The sequence below is a fragment of the Camelus ferus genome, chromosome 12, assembly GCF_009834535.1.
Source record: "Camelus ferus isolate YT-003-E chromosome 12, BCGSAC_Cfer_1.0, whole genome shotgun sequence".
NCBI classification, from domain to species: domain Eukaryota; kingdom Metazoa; phylum Chordata; class Mammalia; order Artiodactyla; family Camelidae; genus Camelus; species Camelus ferus.
In genome coordinates this window covers 53,707,615-53,732,325 of record NC_045707.1, presented here as the reverse complement: position 1 = coordinate 53,732,325, position 24,711 = coordinate 53,707,615, and the positions used below count along the sequence as shown (strand labels likewise).

Genomic DNA, 24,711 nt, shown 5'->3' with positions numbered 1-24,711 from the left:
ATTGTCTTATTTTCCTTTGGATTATGAGCTTCTTATATGTAAAACATTTTTAAAACTTCTTACCATATTATTTGAAAACTTAGTGGAGTGTTTTTTAAAAAGATAGCAAACAACTACTATGCTGGGTTTTTTTTTTTTTTTTTTAATGTGCATTTTTGCGTTGTGGAAATCTTGGACTTGGAGCTATGGGAAAAACTATCAACCTGTGAATATTTGTGTTTCCTTCCCACAGCACAGCACGTGTAAAAGCTTGCCTAAAAGCTTCCCTGCCATGACCCAGGCCTACACTGTAGTTCCTGGACTCTTCAGTTGCAAAAACGCAATGAGCACATCAAACTTGGCCTTGTCCATTATCAGAGCACCATAGACTCTTTTTTGTTTGTTTTATAATTTACTTGAGAAGTGAGGTTAATGCCACTTGTGGTTAGTTTTGTTATTTAATGGATTGAAATATTTTATAACTGAGATAAATAAAAATCTTTGGGGATATTTAAGAAATGTAGCAGAAAAAAATTTATATTGACACTGTGGACACTTAGAAGACCAGTAGCAAAATAACTAGTTTGCACTGGGGAGTCTCAGACAGATGTAATCTGGTCTGTTTAATAACAGAATTCAGGTATGGTGAAAATTTTAGAAACCATGCAATTTGGGGACAGATTGTCTTTGGACTTATTAGACTATAATCTTTACTTCCTTGCATACATATGTATAAGAATAAAGATTCTGTCATTGTAACACTATGGATATCTATTATTTACCTCAGATCATTGCTCACAGAGGCAGATAAAGAGTTGGTTGTACAAACTATTATATTTTTTCTTGGAAAGACACTGTGGGGGAGTCTGTGTGCTAGTTTTCATCAAGTCAAGAAAAATGTTCATTTATTAAAGAATTGATGCTGATATAAAGTGACAAGTGAATTATTACCCAGTAGAGCTGTTTGCTTAGAGTGCATATGTCTGTGCATGCTATCATGTTTCTGGAATGTTACCTGGATTATATGCAACAAACTACCAAATGTTAATGAGCTCAGTTCTCTCCCTCCAGCTCTTTAGGGTAAAATCACACTTCCCAATGCAAACTACTCCACAGCCTGTATAAAAGGATGGAAAAAGGAAAACCATATTCCTGTCCATCTGAATGAACGTGGCACAGTAATCTCAAGGCACTAAACTGTAATTTGTATTAAATTTAATAGTCTATTTTTAAATCAACAGAATGCAAAAGTAAATTACATTCCCCTAATCACATGGGCTTATATCCAACACTCAACCTCGCTTCAGGGAAAGCATGAAAGAAGTCTTGCTGTCAACGGTTCATCTGTCTGCCACGTGCCACTATGTGCATCTGACCTGCTTGGCTTGCCTTTTTTAATGTTTGCCCAATTTCTTTTTCTACTGTGCTTTGTGGAAGGCTTCACATGCCCTCAGGGCAGTATTCAGTACTTTCCAATGAACAGAAAGGATGTTGCTGACATAGCAAAAGCTTCAGGAAGCCATGGAAATGAAAAGGGTCTTGCAAAACATGATTATCATTACCTTTTGTACAAAAAGCTCAGATTTTTAGATACTGACAGGAACAAATGTAATTGTTTTCTCCATTTGAGATTTTTTTTAATGTCTTAAGTTGTAGCTAGAGGTGGTAGCAGAGTGGAAAATGATAGAGACTAGACTGTTTCATAGGGTTCACAATGATGACCAGCGAGATTTAGTTTCTGATTCCTTTAAGCTTCAATGCAGATAGAAAATGTGCAGCATTGACAGACTGGAGGTTTTCTGCCACTGACTATAAAAATAGTAACACTTGAGATGAAGACTCGGAAGAAAGTCTAGTCTTTTTCAACACTAAAGCTAAGATATGCACTTTATTTACCAACTTCTCTTTTAGAATATCATTATGTTATAGATTTCTAGTTTCTTTCCAGTGATCTGGAAAAGGCCTGACTGGAGTGGAACCAATAAAAAGCAACACGGAACTAACTACTTTAGAGAGAACACAGTAGTTAGTGCTAAGAAAAGTTATAGTCACAAAGGCTGTTTTAAGTTGTGCTGGGGGAGAAAGGAATAATGATGGTGATGGTGATACTAACTCATTCAGAGGGCTGTGATGCAGATTTTATTTAATCTTCCACAAAATTCACGAGGTAAAACAAGAATATATTTCCGATTATTCTCACATTACAAATAAGGAAGACTAGATAGTTAAAGCAATGTGCCCATGGAACAACACTGAGCAATTATGCTATATAGGTATAATAAATAATGGGTCTTCTTTCTAAATCTCTATCTTTTTATGCATTCTAGTCTACTCAATGAGTTTATCAGAGAGATATAAAAATTAGGTGCTTCCCAATCAAGTTAAAATTTGGTTAAAGCAATAATACTGAAGATCCCTATTTCTATTACTAATAGGAAGAGATAATACATAAGATGATTATTTTCCCCTAAGGGATTGTGCAAACATTTATGCATAATTATTGGTATAGTACAAAAGACTATAATATATTATCTCAGTAAAACTGCCACACATTTTTGTATAGTAATAGAACACATAAACTTTAAGTTGAACTCAGTATCACCAAACACCGATTTGAGTAGGTATGTATGATGTATGCATACATGTATGTTGGTATTTCAATGGTATACTGTTAGAATACTAATTGTTTTTCCCTTTAAATAAGAATTGTTTTTATTAAGCTTGTTATTAAATTCTAAAACCAGAAGGAATAGGTCTATTGTAGATAGTTCATTATCAATGTATCCATCTTTTCTTTCAAGCACAGAGTTCACACTAAGTACCAGGTGTCTGTGCTAGACACAATGACCACAGTTTCACATCCTGCTGAAGTAGAAGAGAAACACAAACAAACAAACCAAAAAAAACCTTACAGAGGAGGTACAATAAAAACACATGATGTGGTCTGAAACACTTTCCTGGTAGTTGTTATCAAGAATTTTTAGAAACATCATTAAGTGATTGTTTAGTCTGTGCTGCCTTAGATGTTAAATGTTGCCTTTGTCCTTTCAGCATTTATTGAAGCTTTATTCTGCACATGACATTGTACTAGGAAGAAAAGATTAATACGCGCATGTTTTTACAACTGCCATTTGGTCAAGGTAAGTGGAAGGTAGATGTGCCAAAATTAGATCCATGAAATGTTACAAGTCTGACTTTGGAAATGTGCACAGATTATAGTAGAAATAGAGACCAGAGAAAGAAGGGAGTTGTCCTCTCTCCTTGGGAGGAGATGTCTTCAGGAAATATCCCATAAAGGAGGTGACAGCAGACAGGGAGTGGGATAAGGGTGGGGAAGTTTCCAGAAAAAGGGTACAGCAGAAAGCAGCATGGAGAGTGTAACATTTCTCTATTCTGAAGTTGTTTTCTTTTTCTTTTTTCTCAAAATCCTACTATCATCTAAGCAGGAAAAGTACAAATTAATACCCTACAAGTATCTTGATAAATAAAGTGAGTAGACTGGTTTCAGACTTCTATTCCATAATAATTTTACTTAAAAGGAAGATAATGAGAAAATATCTTGGAACTTTTGAAGGAAAATGTTATTGCCCCATAACTGCAGATCAAAAAAGTTATCCTTATTTTCCAGGGGTAAAATAAGGTTTTGGAAAATAAAACACAACTATTTTTCTTTTAAAAGATACTTAAAGATACCTGCTAAGTCATTTTAGAGATGAATTAAGAACCAAGAATGGAGAGATGTGCAGTTCTTTGACTTAGTTTTGATTCCAAATTCAGGAAACCAATTGGACTTAGGTATTCTCATGTTGATTTTGAATCTGAGCAGTGAAGTTGGACTTTGTACTAAGTATTGCAAAGCTCAGTTCCTCTTTTGTACCTTTGAATTTTCTATACTCAAGAAATATGTTAATAAAACTGTATCCAATGTTCAAATAGAATACATTGCCTGTTGTTTATAGTTACCTGAAGCAGTAACAGGATTTCTTCCGTTCATGGACTTGCTTACAATGGCTGTAACATTTACAAAGCTTGGCGTTTACAAGGATAATTGCCAACAAATTTTGGTTCTTGTTTATTCCCATCAGAAAGATAGAGTTGAGCTGAGTAACTTAAAACTCACTCCTATGTCAAGAAACTTGAGGAAAGAATTTTTTTTCTGTATCTTTAAAACTTTTCCTGAATGAAAATGTCCACTATCATGAGTCAATAAACCGCCTATTATCTTACATAATATTATCTTGTATCTAAGATCTGTATTTATTCTTCATAAGAATACTTACTCTTATGTCTTTACTATTCTTAAATACACATAAAATTTTATCTATGTTAAAGTGCATAGAGAAAGATTAAAGAACTACAATGACATATTAACATTTGTTGTCTGCACTTAATACACATATGGGTGGTTGTTACTTTCTTCTCTAATATGCTTCTGTATTTCCTAGTTTTTTAAGTAGGCATACAATATATTTAAAATAATATATGTGAGAAAACCTAAAATTCTACATACATTTTAAAAGTTATGCAAAAAGTGTGAAGCAAAAATACTAGAAGGGATTAGTTCTGAAGGTAAAAGTCCTTTGCGTTCTGAGCCTAGGAGTGTTTCAATTCTTCTTTTTCTTTTCATGTTTTGTAATATTATTGCTCATATATGAATTTTATGGATGATATAATTTTCACTTTTATAAAGACTCTTATAACTGTACTCACTGTGCTCCAGTATCTAAATGGACAACTTAGGCGATAAATGTCTGTATTATAGAGCTTCATTGGTAAATAATTTCAAGTTGACTAGAGGTGCTAATTTAGACATAAGACAAACATCATTAACCATCCTACAACTTGCTCTTGGTGAAATTAAAACAGTCATTTTCTACAGTTAAATGCTCAGATGAGAAGCCTGTAGGCATCTGTGGCCGACAGCCATGGTATAATTACTATTAAAACATGTATTTTAAAGTCTCAATTCCTTTTATTCATCTCATAATCAGGAATCTTAAAAATGTCTAATATGTCAGTTTCATTTTTTTCAATTCCCATACTCTTCAGGTTAAATTAAGCCTAATGATATTAACAGCTGTATGATAATCTTGGTTCATTTGGTTTATCCTTCTGTGGAAACAGAATCAAGACTAGCTTTTCCTCTTAGTTACTGATCTCCTAAAGTGGTTTGTCAAGTGGTTTTTAAAAAGAAATAAATGAATTTAAAACTAGATACATTAACCTAGATTCATTATCAGTTCTTTAAACATAATTTTTATACCAACCTTTCAGTCTCTCCTCTTTTTCATTCTTCCATGGTATGAATTATTGAATTGATTAGGAAGCTATGGCCTGAGTGCATAATGGAAATTGGTAATGAAAAATACATTTTAGAAATAAATTAATAATTTCAACAGTGAAAACCAATTTTCTTGTGTTCAATCTTGTCATCTGTTTTGCATTATTTCCTGTGCGTACCCTAAAGATCACCAATTCATGGCACCGTGCAGATAATCAAATAAAATGAAATAATTACATAAAGTATATTTCTCTAAGACTAACTGCTTGCTCTCTTGTACTAAAATAATTTTATTTCTTTATTCAATAGCTAAAGATATTATTATTTTTAAAGAATTAAACAGTTTTGCAAATATATTCATTATTGAAAAATTCATGCCAATAATATTTCCATATGTTGTTTCAGGAATTATATAATATATTGAGGAAAACAGGCTATTAACATAAACTATGAAAAAGCACTAAAAAATTTCTAAATTTTATGGGAACTTATGTGTTAGCCACTGTGTTACAGGACTTTCTACATGAATTATCTATTTGAATCCTTCTAAAACTCCAATAAATGGATACTATTATATCCATTTTTTAATAAAAAAAATAAGGCTTTAGGGAACATTTAATTAACTTGTGCAGGGTCATATAATTGTTGAAATTCAGACCAAAGGCCTATGTGACTTTATATACTATGCTCTTAAACATTATATTATCTTGTTTCTCCTCATATAGTGAAAGTAATTTACTATCAACTCAATTCTAATGCTTAGCCTCTTGTATGAAAGAATAGTATATACTTACATGAAAAAATATATATCCATATATATATTTCACCTGCTAACTGGTCCATGGTAGTGAATGTTAATGATTAGTTAGGAGGAATACAGATTATAATACTACCAACTATACAGTTCTACAGATGTGGTGGTATGTTATGTCACCAGTCCTGAAAGCTCATGTTTTTGCTAATATAAAAATAAAAACAAATGCTGTAATAAACAAAGAAAGTGTCCAAGTCCCATTCATAAGGAGTAGGGCTAGAAGGTTTATTTATTTATCTTAACGGAGGTACTGGAGATTGAACCCAGGACCTCGTGCATGCTAAGTGCTAAGCACACATTCTGCACACTGAGCTACACCCTCTCCCCAGACCTCTGTTACTTGCATTTTTAAATTACACAAGTAATGCAAGAATACATACAAATAGAAGCAGTGAATATATATCCCCCTCCACCATGCCCCTGAGTACCTCATAGAGATAACCATAATTTAATTTCCGGGGTCTTTTCTACACACACACACATCTTTTCTCTAAATAACAGGCATGCATTGAATCAATCACACTGTGTGTATTGATTTATGTCTTTTTGTATCTTACTAAATGTTGGAAGTTTTTCCATGTCAGTACAAATAGGGTACTTTACTCTTTTAAATAGCTGAATAGTCTAGTTGGAACACTTAATTATTTGACCCTCTCCTTATAAATATATATGTTAGTTGTTTCCAAATATTCTCTATTACAGAAGATGTTACAGTAGAAATTCTTGTAATATATCTTTGTGCATTATTTTGGAGTATAATCTGACAAGAGAAATTTCTGGATCAAAGAGTAGGTTCAGTTATGATAGATACTGCCAAATCCCTTTAACCTTGTAATATATTCCTGTGTATTAAATGTAACACGCTTAGAACTAGTTCTATGTTTTATTGTCAGCATTTTAAAGAGATCTCCCTGCCTCCCAATAAATTTAAGCAGATCTGAGAGATTGCTGTTGACAGCTTAGTTAAATAAGCTTTCTTAGCTTATGCAGTCTGTGTGATTATAATTCCTCCAGAGCCAGAGACATTATTGAAAGAGGTCCTTTTAAATTAAGGTAGCAACAACAATGCATTTGTGTGTGGTACCATTTGCTAAGTAGACATTGATCACACCAGAAAATGTACATGCTTCAATATACCTTCGATTTGGTTTCTAAAGCCATTATTAGCCAGCTCTCGGTATATTACAAAAAAAAAAAATATGTCCACATTCTTAAAAGAAAAATAGCAACAGCATTAAGAAATAGTGAAACATTGTTAATAAACCTTTAGGAAATAGAGGACTTTTAATTTTGACACTCCACCTCACAAGCAAACTGACCATACAGCATCATAACAGAAGGTGAGAGGGGCTGCATGGAGACCCCTCAGAAGCATATTCATGGGTATTTTCTGAGTACTGGTCCCTCTGATTGCTAAGCATTAAAAGAAGACTTTTTCTCTCTTCCTTGTATCTTCAGAAACAATAGCCAGTGACTAAGTTGAAATATCCTAGCAAGAAGCACTAAAGATAATTAGTAGTTTGTATTTTTCAAAGATTTTCTTTTTATTACATTTTTTATTTTGAAAATCACGAATTTTTCAGTTGTGCCTCATTGGCTACTCTAATATGTGAGATTTAATTAACTACTTAAGTCAAATCTTATAGTGTAATGTACTGTATTTCTTATCCAGAATTTTAAAAATGTAGGTGGTTTTCCATGAAATTCATATGATGAAAAACATTGATTGAGAATATAGGTTGTTACAGATTACACATTTTAACTGTTTCCTATCTAGTTAAGAATTTTGGTCCACTGGAAACAACCTTGGTGTCCAATGACAGATGAATGGATAAAGAGGTTGTGGCATACATACAAGGGAACTGTACTCAATCATAAAACATGAGAAACTCCTGCCATTTGCAACAACATGGATAGATATTGAGGGCATTATGCTAAGGAAAATAAATCAAACAGAGAAAGACAAATACTGTATTTAAAAACACAGACAAACAAACAAAAGACAAAAAAAGCACAAAGTCATAGAAAAAGGGGTCAGATTTGTGGTTACCAGACTAGGGAGGAGACTAGAAGAAAGGCAGTTAAAAGGTACGAATTTTCACTTGCAAGATAAGTAAGTACCAGTGATGTAACGTACAGCATGATGATTACAGTTAACACTATGTCCCATGTAGCAAAGCTGTTGAAGAGTAAATCCTAAAGTTCTATCACAATGAAAAAAATTTCTTATTTGCTTTCTCTTCTTACCATGTTTTTATAAGATGATGGAAACTAACTAAACTTACAGCTGTAATCATTTCACAGAGTATGTAAGTCAAACCATTTTGTGGTGCACCTTATACTTATCTAGTGAGGTATGTCAACTACATCTAAATCAAACTGGAAAACAGTTTCTAAATTAAAAAAAAAGAATTATGATACCATATTAAAATATTCTGGCTAATGGAAAATTGTCCATTTTAGCTATTAGTCAGAAATGTGGAATTTATGTGAATACATGTAACACTGAAAGTATGTTAAACATAACTTAATATTTCATGATTCATAAAACAGTTCAGAATCTTTTAATGCCCGATGGCCATCACTATAGCTTTTACTATAATTTTCCAGAGGTTTAACTAATTCTAAATTTTACTTCACTTTGCTAAGCTTATCTTTAAAATAATAGTTTAGACTTTAATGCACTTATTTATTTTTTCCTAGAAAAATATTATATATGTGCAATAACTCATCAATATAAAATATTATATAGTAACAGCTTATCATCAATATAATATTTGATTGTATATATTCTCCACTGACCTAAGGTATTCAAATTTTTCAGCCTTCGAAAGTAAGTGTATCTAGTTCACACAGCATAAAACATACACTATTAAAACTGTCCTATCAACTGCTATCCTTAAAGAATGTATTGCATCTTTCATACCCCTCTGCCATGCTTCCCTTTTTATACTCTTTCTTAGAACAAATTTGACCCTGTCACTCCCAAGCATAGTTCCATTTGCTGATGGCACAGAGTTCAAATTCTTTCCAAAGTCATTAAAAGCTCCTTCCACCTTCTCTGGTCCTAGTGGTTGACAGCATCCCATGTGATATGTCTGCTCAAATACTCCACATTCCCCACCTCAGCGGCTTAAATGATGCTCCTCCTATGAAACATTGCCTGGTTTTTCCCTCCTCTAGATAGAAGTCATTAGTACTTTCTTTGGATACCCAGTGCAACTGGTGTAACTTACGCATCACATCACTTTTAACACTTCATTGCAAATATTTCTTTATATGTGCTATTTTTTTCTAATAAACTGTGGGTTTCTTGAAGGCAAGGAAAATGTCATTACATGTACTTTATTTTGGAAAATATTTTCTTCAGAAATGTTACCTCACATTTTTTATGGATTATTAATTAATGAATTCACCATTTGAGAAACATCTCTAATTAAAATTTTAGAAACCCTTACTGGAGCTTCAAGGAGAACATTTCTAACTGTAACACTATTTCGCTATTCTGTTTATTATGGTGTATGCAAAATTGTGGGTGGGAGTTTGATCCTGCCAGAAGATGCTGGAGGTTGGGAGTAAGATGACTGCATTAAAACAAAAGCTGTGGTGGAGGAAATAAGAGGGAAAAAAAAAATCTGTATTATAGCTTAAAAGTGACCTAAGATCTCTCATTAGGCATCCTCATTTACCTATATTTTTCCTCTACATGTAATTATTGTGAACTTTTATCATAACTTAGATCATTCACACTGGTGTACCAAACACAAGCCTCCATAATAAACCAAAAGGATGGCATTCAGAGAACTTCCAGGCTGGTGAACGTGTGTAGGTGCTGGGAGTGTGGCACACCCGGAGAGGATGCAGAAGCTCCGCATTCTTTCCCCGAACCTTGTCCTGTGCATCTCTTCCACCTAGCTGTTCCCAAGTTTTATCCCTTTTTAACAAACTGGCGATCTAGTAAGTAGAATGTTTTTCGGAGTTCTGTGAGCCACTCTAGCAAATTAATCAATCCTGAGGAGGGGTCTTGGGAACCTCTGAGTTATAGCCAGTCAGTTAGACGCATAGGTGACAACCTAGGCTTGTGATTGGCAGCTGAAGCGGTGTTGGGGGAAGTGGGGGCCGTCTTGTAGGACTGGACCCTTCACCTGTGGAATCTGATGCTCTCTCCCAGTAGATGGTGTCAGAATTGAGCTGAATTCTTGGACATCCTTCTGGTGCCTGAGCATTGCTTCATATTGTGTAGGAAGCAACTCCACACACATATACACACAAACTTTAGAACTGAGTCCAGGAATCAAAAAGACCCACTGAAAACTACTCATTTCTACAGTTCATCAACCATATTGTTATTAGCATTCTCTCTCTAAACATTTATTACAATTCTACTTACTTATTTAAAACCTTTTAATGACTTATAACTCCTTGTCATTCCATGTTAAATGCATTGCAACTTGACTTCAGCCTACATTTCTAGTCTATTTTTCAGGGAGTCTTTTCTAACAATTAATATTACAACTGTGAAGGTCTACTCACTTTCTTAAATTATGCCATTCGTCTTATCATGTGTGTGCTTGTTTCTATTGCTTTTCTGTGCCTTGAATTACTTTGTCTTTGCCTGCTTAGTTAATTTTAATTCATCCTTAAAACTCAACTCCGACAACATAATGCCATTTGCAGCAACATGGATGCTCCTGGAGAATGTCATTCTAAGTGAAGTAAGCCAGAAAGAGAAAGAAAAATACCATATGAGATCGCTCATATGTGGAATCTAAAAAACAAAAACAAAAACAAACAAACAAAAACAAAGCGTAAATAAAGGACAGAAATAGACTCACAGAGAGAGAATACAGACTTGTGGTTACCAGGGGGGTGGAGGGTGGGAAGGGATAGACTGGGATTTCAAAATTGTAGAATAGACTACACTGTATAGCACAGGGAAATATACACAAAATGTTATGATAACTCACAGAGAAAAAAATGTGACAATGAGTGTGTATATGTCCATGAATAACTGAAAAATTGTGCTGAACACTGGAATTTGACACAACATTGTAAAATGATTATAAATCAATAAAAAATGTTAAAAAAAAAAAACTCAACTCCAAATCTCATCCTGCATCTGCTTCATAGAGATAATGTGGATGCCAGATACTTCTGAATTTGCATCCTAAATTTTCCACTTACTGGCCATATGACTTTAGGCAAGATCTTAATCCTCAGGTTTTTCATTTTAAAGTTGGCACATTAACACCTAATCAGGTTATTCAAGGGTTATTTCTTTAATTGCATGAGACAACAAAGCAACTAGAATTTGGGACACACTCAAAAGAAAAAAAAAAGTCTATCCGATCAATCCTGACATCATCAGCTGAATAAATTGCTCCCATTTAGTTCACATTTCTATTTCAACACTTGTTGAAATTATATCTGTTTAAATTCCCAAATCTAACCACCTGCCAGTCATCAAGCAGATTGTAAATAAATGTTGGATTTATTGATGAAGCCAAGATATAATGATATGTGATCAAAGTATACTACACTATCTTAAGCCAAATGTAATTTGTGTGGGTTGTTTTATTATTCTTTACTGCTAGTAATAAAGAGTTGACTGATTCTGTGCTTACATAAGCTTTCTACACCTTTTTACATCAATAGTCCCACACAGTTTTATTTGTTCAGCATTAGAGTCGAGCAATGAATTAAATAGAATGACTCAGGTTAGAAAAGGTCTCCAGCCCTCTGAGGCCTTGTCATAGTTTAAGGCAAATGTAAATGTCAACGTCAGGTCATAAAAGGTAGACCTGAAAAGTTGGGTAAGTCATGGGAAAGGAAGGCAGTGCACGGCCGACTGGACGGTGGGACTGGGGTCTGCTATCATATATGAGAAAAGCTACAATGCAAACGCTGCTGATCCATATGCTTTGCAAATAGCCTACTTAAATATATACTTGGGCAGAGGTCCAGCCTGGTAAAAACCAGTAGAGTCTTCCACCAGCGTGACAATTCAAAATTTCCCTTCCACTTCGTGTGGCAGGCACCATTTCCTGCTTTGCAGTGTCAGGAGGCTGGGCCCAAAAGACAAGGGGAGGGGGGAACTTGATGAAATATTTTTTGAAGATTAGTAATAAATTTATTGTTCTCTTTGGATTCATTTCCTTCAGAGAGGAGGGAGCCACTTACCTAATTTAAAACTATTACCCATGATATTAGTGGTGGTGTTTTATTCATGCCTAATAAGGAACTTTACAGGACAGCTATATTGCAATTAGATTCTGGCTCAGAGTTTTCCTTTTATTCATTGATGAATGTGTGCAAGTCTCATTAACATTAAAAAGAACTGTGAAAGCTTTATGCTTTGAGAATGGAATGTGTCTAGGGGTTAATTTTAATTGCACATAACTGTATTTGGATGGACAGATTAGAAACAACCATTTAAATGATAATAACCAAATTTCTCAATTACAAGTAGCAATTGACTAAGACAAACATTTGTTGTGCCTATAATTCTATTAAAAAGATCACTTTGAAAATCCGAGTTTATTTTTTTCCTGGTTTGGAAGTATCATCTTTCATGACAATGACTTGTAAAGGAGGAAAGGAAAGAGATGGTAACAGATGTAAGTCATGCACCATTCTACAGAATAGGCAACGGAGACGCAGAGATTAAATAATTTGCCTGCATTCACACAGAATAAAAAGTCATACTTTGGTTTGCACATTTTGAAATCTCATGTTAACTGGTGAAAATCAAAACTGCTTGCAAATAATTTGTGTAAAATTTGTGTTCTATGGCCTGATGTTTGTGCCCCTCCCCAAATTCATCTGTTGAAAATCTAGCACCCGAGGTGACTGATGAGGAGGTGGGGACTTTGGGAGGTGACTGGGTCGTGAGAGTGGACCCCTTGTGAATGGGATCAGAGCCCTGATAAGTGGGGCCCCTGAGAGCCAGCTTGTGCCTTTTGCCGTGTGAGGACACGGTCAGAAGTTTGCAGCTCTACAACGGCCCCTCAAGCACTCACGCTGGTACTCTGGTCTTGGGCTTCCGCCTTCCAGAAGCGTAAGAAATAAACGTCTCTTGTTGATAATCTATCCAGGCTGTAGTATTTTGCCATAGCAGCCTGAACAGGCCAAGACATTGCGTCTACAGACTGATACTCAAGTTGCAACCAGTATGATTGTAGAATAGAAAACATGGTAGTCTGCGCTAGAGACCGTGTTCACTTCACTATGCATTTATGAGATGAAGCTTGTAATGTGTCTTAGTACCAGTGAACATGACTACCTGTGCACGGTGCACACTACATGGAAAAGTTCACCAGTATCAATGACGAACAAATATTTGTTGAGAAATCTATTATGCACAAAGCATTAGGTTGCATTTTTTAAAAAAAAAAAGTTGAAGAGGCAAGACTAAAGATTGATTAGATATGATATACATTTATGCATTGCTTTCTAATAAAATACGAGTTATGTGGTAATCTGGAGGAACGTGTTTATCATTTTCTCAGTGGTTCAAAGCATACTTTATTTTATATTAATTTCAACAATGAACTAAACGTCAATCATAGAATATTCAAGCTACAAAGAATGTGAAGATCATTAGTCCAGCCAAAAATTTATGCAAAAGAAAAAAAAAATCAATGCGACAGAGTCCGAGTGACTGATATGACATATTGATAGAACTTAGGATAGGCAGTTTCCTGACTTTCAATTAATAGATGTGAAAAATATTCCAAGTTGCCTTTAGAGTCTAAAGTCAGTGTCTCATGTAGCCATTAAATTTGAAGTCCCCAACTAAAGCACAAAACATATATCCATCAAAAAAGGGAGAAGTAGAACGTTCATGCCATGTTTAAGACTGATATTCTGACTAAAACTGGATTCACCATGCACAGTCAGTTTTTCTCCCCGTGTTATGAACGACTGTGCTTTTTCTATTAAGAATCGAATGTAAGCCCTATTTGGACCTAGGCATCATGTGTGAAATACATGCATCTTAAGCACTAGACTCACATTCCATTTGGTGAGTAGATGTTCACACATGGGAACTAATAATAACTGTGGGAGTAACAGATTTACATCTCCCGTTTCCTTCTCAGGGTCACAGCAGGGTGTGTACCAAGCGAAATGGTGGGTGAAACTGCCCACTACAAATTTATATCAATTATTTGTGCTCCTCTCCCACTCTCTCTGGTTTTTGCTGACCTTTTACAGTTTTATTTATTTGAGTTAGATTTGTTTACATGCTCTTACACTTTAATGCATGAGAACAACAGATTGCATACATTTTTAAAGAGCAGGATTGGATTATCCATATGTATGATATCACTCTTCATACATCAACATCAATATGCATGAGCATCAATAACAGAGCAATACATCAGTGGAAACAAAGCCTAAAAAACGGGAACTTCATGAGCGCATCTGCAATGTTCAACGACGTAGGTGTCACAAAATAGCCACCTGAGGGAGAATCTAATTTCTAACAAGATTGGCTTGGTCCATGCAATATGTGAAAAAAAGGAAAATTTTAGATAAATATCTCATTTTCTTTTTAAATTAGAGTACATAGTAAAGAGGGGCTTTCATTCCCACATTGCAACAACTGGCTGGACCTAAGTATTAGCTCATTCCATTTAGACAGGGAAGGCTCTCTTCAGTTTCGTACAATTTCCCCATCCCCCAATTTCTCAGTATTTTCCTACTGAATTGCATCACTCACTTATCGTACCTATATGATTCTAGACCGTCGAATATGCAACATCTGACCCAGAGGAAAGGGAACCCAAGCTGTAAAAGGTTTTGGTATTGTTGTTCTAACGGTATGGTTATCCTCGAGGTGGACAGAGATGCAATATACACACTTCATGCATTTTCCCTTCTGTTAGAGAAGAAACAAATCCCGTTACCAGATGTACTCTTAGCTTGACTTCATTAGACCCTTACGCATCTGACCTCGTGGTAGGTGTTTAGATAATTAACATCTGATTTTTGTATTTGTCTGCTTATAAGGGGGAAATGTGCTCAAATTATGTATTTTGGTTATTTCTGGTCCCCGTGAAAGTGAATTTTTGATGGCATATGCGTGGTATTATATAGTATTACTTAACTACAGTAAGAGATTCTGCTGATTATCCCCATACATATATTTCCAGCTCAAATAATATTTATTTTTCTTATCATAAATTGAGAAATTAGCAAAGTTGTCATCCATTTCATATTGCTTATGTACTCATATTTACATTTATTATTTTATTTAGTGTGAGCCCATCTCTCAGGACCTGGTTATATCCAAGGCCTTGGTTACACCTGAGCATTTACAGTGTAGGGCCCAAACTAATAAATTTAAAAGATAGCTTCTAAATATGTCCTTACAGATTCCTACTGTACCTACTACAGAGTTAAATTCATTGAAATGAGGCAAAGGATTACTTTTATTTTTTTGGGGGGGGGCGCAGATCTAGGATGCCATGGTTAATTGACAAAACGCCCCCAGTTCTTCCTTGTATGGACCCCCTTTTCAATAAGACTTTGTAACTTCTCTCATCAAGAGGCAGAGCCTGTTTTCCACCCATGAACTGGAGGTTGACTTTTTAAATACATTTTGGCCAAAAGAACTGCTGTAGCTTTAACAGTGTACAATCCAAGCGTAGAACTCAAGAGGCGTTTCACGCTTCAGCTCCCTCTCCTGGACCCCTCACTGTCATGGGAACAGGCCAGGCTAGCTTGCTAGAGGTACAGAGGCCTCAGCCAAGGCCATCCTGGAGCAGCCACCTTCCAGACAATCCAGTAGTTGACCACAAACACCTGAGTAAGCCAAGAGGGCTCAGTCAAGCCCAGCCTGGATTGGCAGAATCGTCCTTGTGAGCTGTAGACTCAGAAGGACAATATATCGTTTCAAGGTAGCAGTTCTCATTGTTTTTTAGGGTCACCTGGGATCTCTACCACCTTTTTATGAGGAACTAAAAGATCAAAACTACTTTGATAATTATATTAAGACTTTATTTGTTTTTTAAATTCTTATTCTGTCAAAAGTATACAGAGTGTATACAGAGTATACAGTTTTCCAAAGGCTTCATAATGTTTGAAGGCAAAACAGTGTGAATACAGTAGCAGAAATGAGACCCCCCTCTACACTGAAGAGACTAGCAAAAATGAAAAACAGGATTATTCTTCTCACTAAACTTTGCTTTGTTTAGAAAATGCAGTTATTTTTCATGAAAATATGTTATTTATAAGTAATAGTTTATTATTAATGTTAAAGGAAATGACTATCTTAAAATGTATATTTTTGTGTCTAACACAGTAAATATTAATATAAAGTGCATATAAACAAACCTTTTTTGAGTCCAAAATAATTTTTAGGGAAGTAAAGTATTCTGAGAACAAAAAGTCTGAGAACTGCTATTCTCATGACGATGAAGAAATTAATAAAATGTAGCAGTTCTCAGACTTTTTCAAGTTAAAAAATCACTATGCTTTGTCCCTCAGGACATATATCCTCTAGCATACTATGCAATTCTAAAGCCTTAAGATCCACAGACTGTGGATATATGTACTTTCATTTCTTGAATAATATTGTTATTCTCAGCCTTATTATTTTATATTTGAAAAATTGGGCTTATTCACTTTCTAAAACATAGATCAATACTTATTTAACTAATCTGTAGGCAAATATTTACTTGCTGATTTTACACAAAGCAATTATTTCCATGGAACATAGAAATATAGAAGCTGAGAATTTTAACTAAGAGAGCATCCATTCAAGGTTTTGCCAAATTTAGCTCGAGGCTGAAGGTTGAAGAATTCCATTGGAATTGTGATAACGATGCACTTGGGGAGATTAAGTTGCTCATAAGTTTTATTCTACGAAGGTCAAAACTAAGGATGTTGAACTGGAAATGCTTCACTACTCTAATGTTAGATTAAGAAATGAAATTTAAAAAGAGAATAACTGCTCAATTCCTGAGAAGTCCATATTTATCAAAAGTGGCAGACAGGTACTATGGGATCAAGCATCTGTTGTAATGAAAGGATTATAAGGAGTTAGACTTTTCTGTGGGCTAATACTGCATATACTATAATGCACAATAGCTCACCAACATATATGAAGCTGGATAATTCGACTGTATTTGAATAAAATAGCCTCTTTTGCGTAGTATTTTGTTATTAACTTTTTGGTTTAGCCTTAGATAGGTAGAGTAGTGGAAATGTAGGAAGTAGAAAATGTAATTAAAGAGCCTGACCCTTCAATGCACTGAAAGGAAAAGTGAACCACACACACTACAAATATTTGAGAATACACAAGTTACTGTGAATTTTAATTGCTACTAGACACTGCTGAAAAATGAAAATTAAAAAATAAAAGAGCTTATGAAAAGGAACTCAGTACCGATGGATTGGAATTTATGGATGAAAATCTTCTTCTTCCCTCAAAACCCAGCTTGTTATAAATTGAATGTTTTTGTAATGTCATTTTCATATTATCTTAAAAAAAGAAGAATAACATGTGTTATATTTAAAGTAAAAAAAATACTGGATTTTATATTAAAATATAGCACATGGATATTATAATACTATTTTCTACAAATAAATCTGGCTGATTTAAACCAGTGTGGGAGTGGCAGCCTCCAAAGGGAGTAAACAGAAATTTTTGAAATGTTTATACTGGAAAATGCCAACGACTGCTGTTTTATATACATATCTTTCATATGAGTAAAAAGAATAAAAAACTTGAGTACTTGCCCTGTCTAATTTTAACCCTCTTTTCCAACAACCATATGGGTAACTTCATTAGAGAGCCTGCATGGACATTTTATGAATTGCTCGTTTACTTAAACAGTAAGCATTAATGGTAATTACAAGAATTCTAAAGGCTATAAAATTAATATTGCGTGTTTGGGAGTCTAAAAGATTAGAAGAGGTACCCACATTATGTTTTGGGTTTTTTTTGGGGGGGTGGTTTCTTCAAAAGCAGAATCACAGACTACCCCCCTTTTCACTGTTGACAGGGCTTAACAGTTTAGTAAGATTAATGTGATAAAGTCTCTGCTTCAGGGAAGAGAAAGAAGTAACAGAAGCATAACAGAATCATGGAAGGACAAGGCTGGAGAATTGCAGAGGCAGGACATTAGTTTGGAATAAAGTTTTAGCAGAGGTCAGCTATTTAATTAAGTTGAGTCAAAAGAGAAAAATATCACTGTCTAAACTGTCTGAGAAATTGAAAGAGTTCACAATTAGCATCTTTAATAGACCCCCAACACTTGATCTTCTGCTTCAAATCAGTCTACTGGATCTATATAGCCAGAGTAAACTTCCTGATGAAAAGATGAAAACGGTTAAATAAAATTATGTATACAAATAAAGCATATGCACTTTCTAAGAATCTTGGATCTCACATGAAAGGAAGAAATCTGAAAATACTAAGATCAAAGTAAAAGTAGAAACCCTGAGAGGTATCACCAAAGCCAGCTTTCAACACGAGAACTTCTAGAGATCTTTGGAAAGCCTGAGCTTCCCTTTTGACTTCTTCATGAAGACAGAGTGAAAAATATAGTAGACGATCTCTCCTACAAAATGAGACATAAGCCTCATGGGGGAAAAGGGTCTGAAAGGCAATATATTAACAAATTGGTCCTCATCACAGATCTGAAATCTACATTCATGCTATTTGAAAGTATTTAGTTTGAAAACAAAGCATTTAGTTTAAAAGTGGTCCTGGGTTGATAGTGCCCCCTGGGCGATTGGTAGAAGCAAATACTTTAAGAATGGATCTCCCAAGTCTGGCCTTAAAGAATTTTCATCAGTAACATTCCACACGCATGAGATTATAGTCAAAACAAAAACACAAAGGGAAAATAAGATTTCACAAGTGAAACAACAGGAAATGGAAGTGCAATCAGAACCACAAAATTAAAACAGTTTCAATTGAAAATAAGAGCAAGAAAAAGGGACTATTAAATTTGTAAAAGACTCAAATGGAATTTTGTAACCCCTAAATTATAAAAATTAAAAGAATAAAAAGGTTAAAATAAGTCACAAATATACACATTGTAACTGACTGTACTTCAATATAAATAAATAAATAAATAAATAAATAAATAAATAAATAAATAAATAAATAAATAAAATATGGGGAGGATGGGAAAGGACCAGAATATACTATAATGAATGTCAAATCAGTGGTTCCAGTTATTAGTATAGAAACAAAATATCAAGAGATATAAAGTAGTGATACAGTACTGTTACTAACAATCCTATTATGCTTTAGTTGAATTTTTTCAATAAAATCTATTATATACTAAAAAAAATAGTTACAAATACACATCAAATCAGTGAACTGGATATGGATTCCAAGAACATAGTATTAAGAAACTATGAAATAATTTGAAAAAAATTTAGGAGACATGAAAAATAGAGAAACATGGAAGAAGTCACACTTAAAGGAGATAATGACTGAGGAGTTCTAGAACTGCTGGAAGACATCTATCCTCAGATTCAGGAAGGCCAGCAAATCTAAAGTGGGATACATAAAAACTACACATATCATAACCAGCTTCAGAACACCAAGGATCAAGAGGAGATTTTAAAAGCAGTCAAGGAGAAATAGCAAATTACCTACACAGGTATAGCAACTAGACAGACAATGGACTTCCCATTGATAAATGGAATCCAGAAAACAATAGAATCAAATCTTTAACGGTATCAGAAAAATCCCTGGCAATGTAGACTCACAGTCCAGAGAAATTAATTTTCAGGAACAAGATAAAAATAGAAATACTTTCAGATAAAGAAAAACAGTGAAATCTTCATTAAAGGAAAGTCTAACGGATATACTTCAAGCAGGTAGATAAGGTAGACAATCTAATGAGACAGCATGGTGGAAAAAAGGGGGAAATATGTGAGTAAATCGAATATAACACTAATTTATAATACAACAACAATTCCTAACTCTTGGAATAATAGAGCAAAAATACCCACAGTATTAACAGAAAAATGGCTCATGGTAATTAAAGCAGTCAATATACTTTATTTTAGGATGAAGTTAAAGACATTAACATGACTCTCATATGTGTGTGTGTATTCATTTGCACTGGGAGATATCTTAATTGTATTAGTTGTAATAGGTTATTTTTGTTCTATGACTTGCTTTCTTCTCCTAGCATCAATAACATTTCCAAGTTTTAATCAAAATATCAAGTTACATGCTTTGACAAACTCAGAAATTTCCAATAAATATCCTTTAGAGTTTACAGTGAAAGTAGTACTGTTGAATAAATAGGACTTATGTATATAAAACTAATGAGAAAACACTCTCAATCTGGGTGTATGCAACTATCCTAAGACAATCTGATTTATGGGATGTCTTTGATGATATATAAAAAAATTATTATAGCCCCTCAAAACACTGTGAATGACACCCAAACTCACCTTAAGAAAGAAGTTTTCATAATCTGTTCTGTGCAGAAAATGTTGATACACTGGAAAAAAGAAAGTCCAACATGACTAATACAATCCTCTGTTTTTATTATTAATAAAAATAAAATTAAAAAATTTCTAGAAAATTTGTTATTCCCACGCATATAATATATACTCATGTAAAGGTTTTCAACATTCAAGAGATTGTTCCTGCTATAACATTATAAATTCATTTCCTGGAACAGAGTTTGCTATTGAATGTCTGCCAGACTATGTTAACAAGGGTATTCAGAGGAAAACTGTGTACCTATAACACAACAAATACATGAAGAAAAATCTCTAATAATGTCTTTAAAGTCATGTGCATATTCTTTAAGCAAAGAGAGTTTAAATAATAAATATTTTGTTACGTTGCACTGCTTTTCTCCACTGAACTTAAAAGTACTATTTATATTTTTGAATATTTAGTGCTTTCTGGGTTCTTTAGGTACCTCTAGGAGCCAATAATGTTATTTCCTGAAGTTTGATGCTATAGAAACATTTATTCTTTTAGACAATGTTTAGTTGTGAAAATTCCTATGTTCTTGAGGCACAGATTTCTCTGCCTTTCCTGACATCTCTATTCGCTTTTTTCATCTCTACTTAGACGTGCTATGGTCAGCTTCTGTGGTCAACAACACCTGCACTGGGATTTCTGTATTTTTCTTCTATTTTTTTTTCTTTTGTGGCTTCCACATATAGCAAGAATAGTTGCAATTGAAGACTGATATTTTAAAATGTTAGTAGTCAGTTTTAGAATTCTCATTTCAAATAAATTCATTTGTCAATATGGAGCTATTATCATTACAGCTAATTGGTTATATCTCAGCACAGAGAGGGCAGCATCGACAGTCATCAGCGTGGGACAGAAAGGAGGTAGGGCTTAAGAAGGCCTAGCTATAGATTCCAAAGAATTTGGTACACAGAAGGCTGTAGTAATAATAAGTTGAATTCTATGCAAGCTTTAGAATTGGTTACAGCAGGGTATTTGGTTTATGTTTTCAAACTTACGAATGGAACATAATAATAAACGAGTTCCAGATGCTGGAGGTGATCATCAGATGATCAGGCAACCATGAAAGAAACAGCATGCTTGAAGACCAGGTGTCCTGTGACGGACCTATGTCTTCTGAGTCTTTTAACTTACTAGTGTCATGAAATTAACCATATTTCAAGATATGTTTTAACAAAAGATCTGATTTTTTTGCAATGTGTTGATGAAGTTTCTAAAAGGCTGATTAACAAAATGGAATCTGCTGATTTATCCTTGTATGCATATCACCAACTAGAGACTTAAACATACACTGTAAGCACAAGATCTTAGGAACTCACTAGTGCTCTGTAAGGATTGTATCTGGACTATCATTGTGCATGTATTCATCATAGGGGTGTACCAGAGAAAAGATACATGAAACAAAATTTTTAATTAAGTAAAGGGTAATTAAGCAAAGATAAATTTCTCTGACTGTATTATCATATACTTTCTTTCAATAAATATTATTTTGATATAAAACCAGAACTATTATTATAAGAATTTTTCCTATTTAGGTAGAGAAATAAAGAGTACAAATGAAAAAGGATGCTTTATTTTTCTGATTACTAAGACTTAGCATGTTAAATGGCACTTTCAATATGTTTTAAATTTTAGTAGACATGATTTAGTTGTATTTACTTTCATTTTTTGGTGATTACCTACTTTTTGAGGCATTACTATGAGCAATGGTTAGTTTTATATACTTCTGTTCTTTAGCATGATTAAAAGCATTGTGAATCATGCTACAATTATGTTAACATAAGTTTAAAGAATTTTAAAAATAGTTGCTTAATAAAATTATTTTATTATTTTTAATAAATTTCCAACATTTAAACTTTATTCAAATGTTTAACATAGATAATTAAATTTATAATATATAAATATGTTTATATATATATAATTACTCAGTTTGCCATAATAAGAGAATGAATATGAATGAATTACGAATGAATCAAAAATTTCTATGATCTTTAAATTTTGTAAGTGTAAACTTTGTTTCTGTGAAAAATGAAAACATAATGTTGAAAAAAATCTTAGGATAATGGTAATTGACTAAGCATTCTACAAAGAAATATAAAGCTAAAGACAATTATACATTTTTAATGACTATGGAAGGACTGTCAAGATAAAATCTCAGCAAGTGAAAAATATCTGTAACAATTACTTTCTGAAGAATACAGAGCCCTTCCTTAATGACATATATTTGAATACACATTAAAAAGATCCCTAATTTTTTGGGTAAATGAATTGTTTCAATCACATGCCAGCTATTATAATATTGTGCATTAAGTTAAATATAGTAAGAAGTGTGTACTTTCTATGTTATACTCAAGCAGTTTCCTTCCTGAGCACATGAGCAGCTTCCAGAATCAAATCAAATCCACTACATCACTCAGTGAAATTTACTGCAGATAAGGAACACAAAACATGAGAGAAAATGAGACAGAAATATTATCTTTCTCAAAAAATCTATGCTCATTTGACTCTTAAATCATGTATTATTTTCCCTTCATATCATTCTTGATGGGACTCTTACAAAAAAAAAAAAAAGGTTAAACTGCCTGTGCTTCACTGTCAAGAGAAACCTATGGTCAGGGGGCTATCTAATTCCCACAGCTTTCATCATTAATATTTTATGATTCTCACTGATCTGTCCTATCTGGAAGAAAAATTTATCTTTCATTTGTGCAAGCACTACCTGCTGAGTAATAGATTTCATCTCTGTAAGCTGAGTGGTGAAATGCAAACGGCAGCAAAGGAAAGAAGAGGCAAACTGTTCTTTTATTGGAGTCTGACTGCACTTCACTGGAGTTGCAGAGTCAGCCAAGCAAAGTGAAAGATCCTTGGGGGACCAGGAATAGTGTTAGTTCCGTGATAACACACTTTGGCCTGCACATGTTAATGCCCACATGTTTAAGCTGACTTCTAAATGAGATGAGTAGCTATGGTGACGTTGTTTTTAACTGGAACATTGCTGAAGGAAGCTTGGGGCCTACAACGTTGGAAAATCATTAGCTCAACCTTGAAAACTGCCTTCACTATAGATGAGATGACTAAAAGGCAAATTAATGATCTTCAGACACTTAAAACTGAAAAGGTAGGATATTTTGCCCCTTGATTGAGTACGGCTTGCCTTTGTTGAACTTAAGATGCCATCTAAGTAGACTCACCTATGACACTGGAGCTGAGCATTCCCTGGGCAGAATTCATCCACAGAAACATGAAACAGAGAAAGAGGGTCCAGAACCTCCTTCCACAGTCAAACACACACTGGTTGTCACCTAGACCACAGGTGCATCTAGACTTACAGGAAGTAGAGTCTTACTCTCACATGTGGTTGTAAAGATACCTTCTGGAGAAATATATTTAGTGCATGATCAGAAAAAGAAATCTTGGTTTCAAATGCGTATTGTCCTTTGCTAGAGAATATAGAATTCAAAACTCTATGAAACAATTGTTTCTTTTCTTCAGAGCTCTTATCTCAATTTTTAATTATATATTAAGTAGTGTGATTATTTAACATTGTTCTGATCTCTTAGAACATAAATCAGACTCTGTTTATTTTCATGCACAATTGTATCCCTGGAGTCTTGTACACCATTGGCAAGCAGTAGGTGTTCAACCAGTTTTTGGTAAAATATGTGCATTTTTAAAAAATTTCATCAGTGTCAACTAGCATGTTTTATATAATAATAATGTTTGTGGCAAGAGTGATGATTATTCAAACTACAGCTACTGATCATAAATTTACAGAAAGCACTGTGTTAGAAATGGGGTGACACTAGAATGTCGAAGATTAATTTTTGGGCCTCAAAGAGTTGACTATCTAGTTGAGGGACTAGGCACCTCAACTGTAAAAATTATACAAAATATGAAATATTAAGTGACAAGAGAACATATTAGTTCTAATTGTACACAAGTATTAGACAAACAGAAATCAAAAGACATCCTGATTAAAAAAAAACCACATGGGTAAATAATTGGAATCGAGGGAATATAAACCACAAAGCATAAATTATGTTGCTAGAAATGAAATTATGTTTCTAAGCATGAAACAGCTTAGAATGACTGACAAGAGAACACTACTCCATCTATAAGAACCACCAAACCCAGTTTTCTCATTAATTTGTGTATTTAATTTTTGTA

General features: G+C 34.0%; 1 protein-coding gene across 3 annotated transcripts in view; it reads right to left on the bottom strand.

The window, feature by feature from the left end:
• The window catches only part of MGAT4C (MGAT4 family member C), a 140,187-nt gene that overhangs the window by 17,494 nt on the left and 97,982 nt on the right, over positions 1 to 24,711 (bottom strand). Inside the window, exon 2 of one of the 3 annotated variants that reach the window (XM_032493691.1) lies at positions 20,505 to 20,554. The gene's annotated coding sequence lies outside the window, so the exon portion shown is untranslated. Of the gene's footprint in view, positions 1 to 20,504; positions 20,571 to 24,711 lie in introns of those variants that run through there. The other 2 variants (XM_006192385.2, XM_032493692.1) reach the window with 2 other exon arrangements.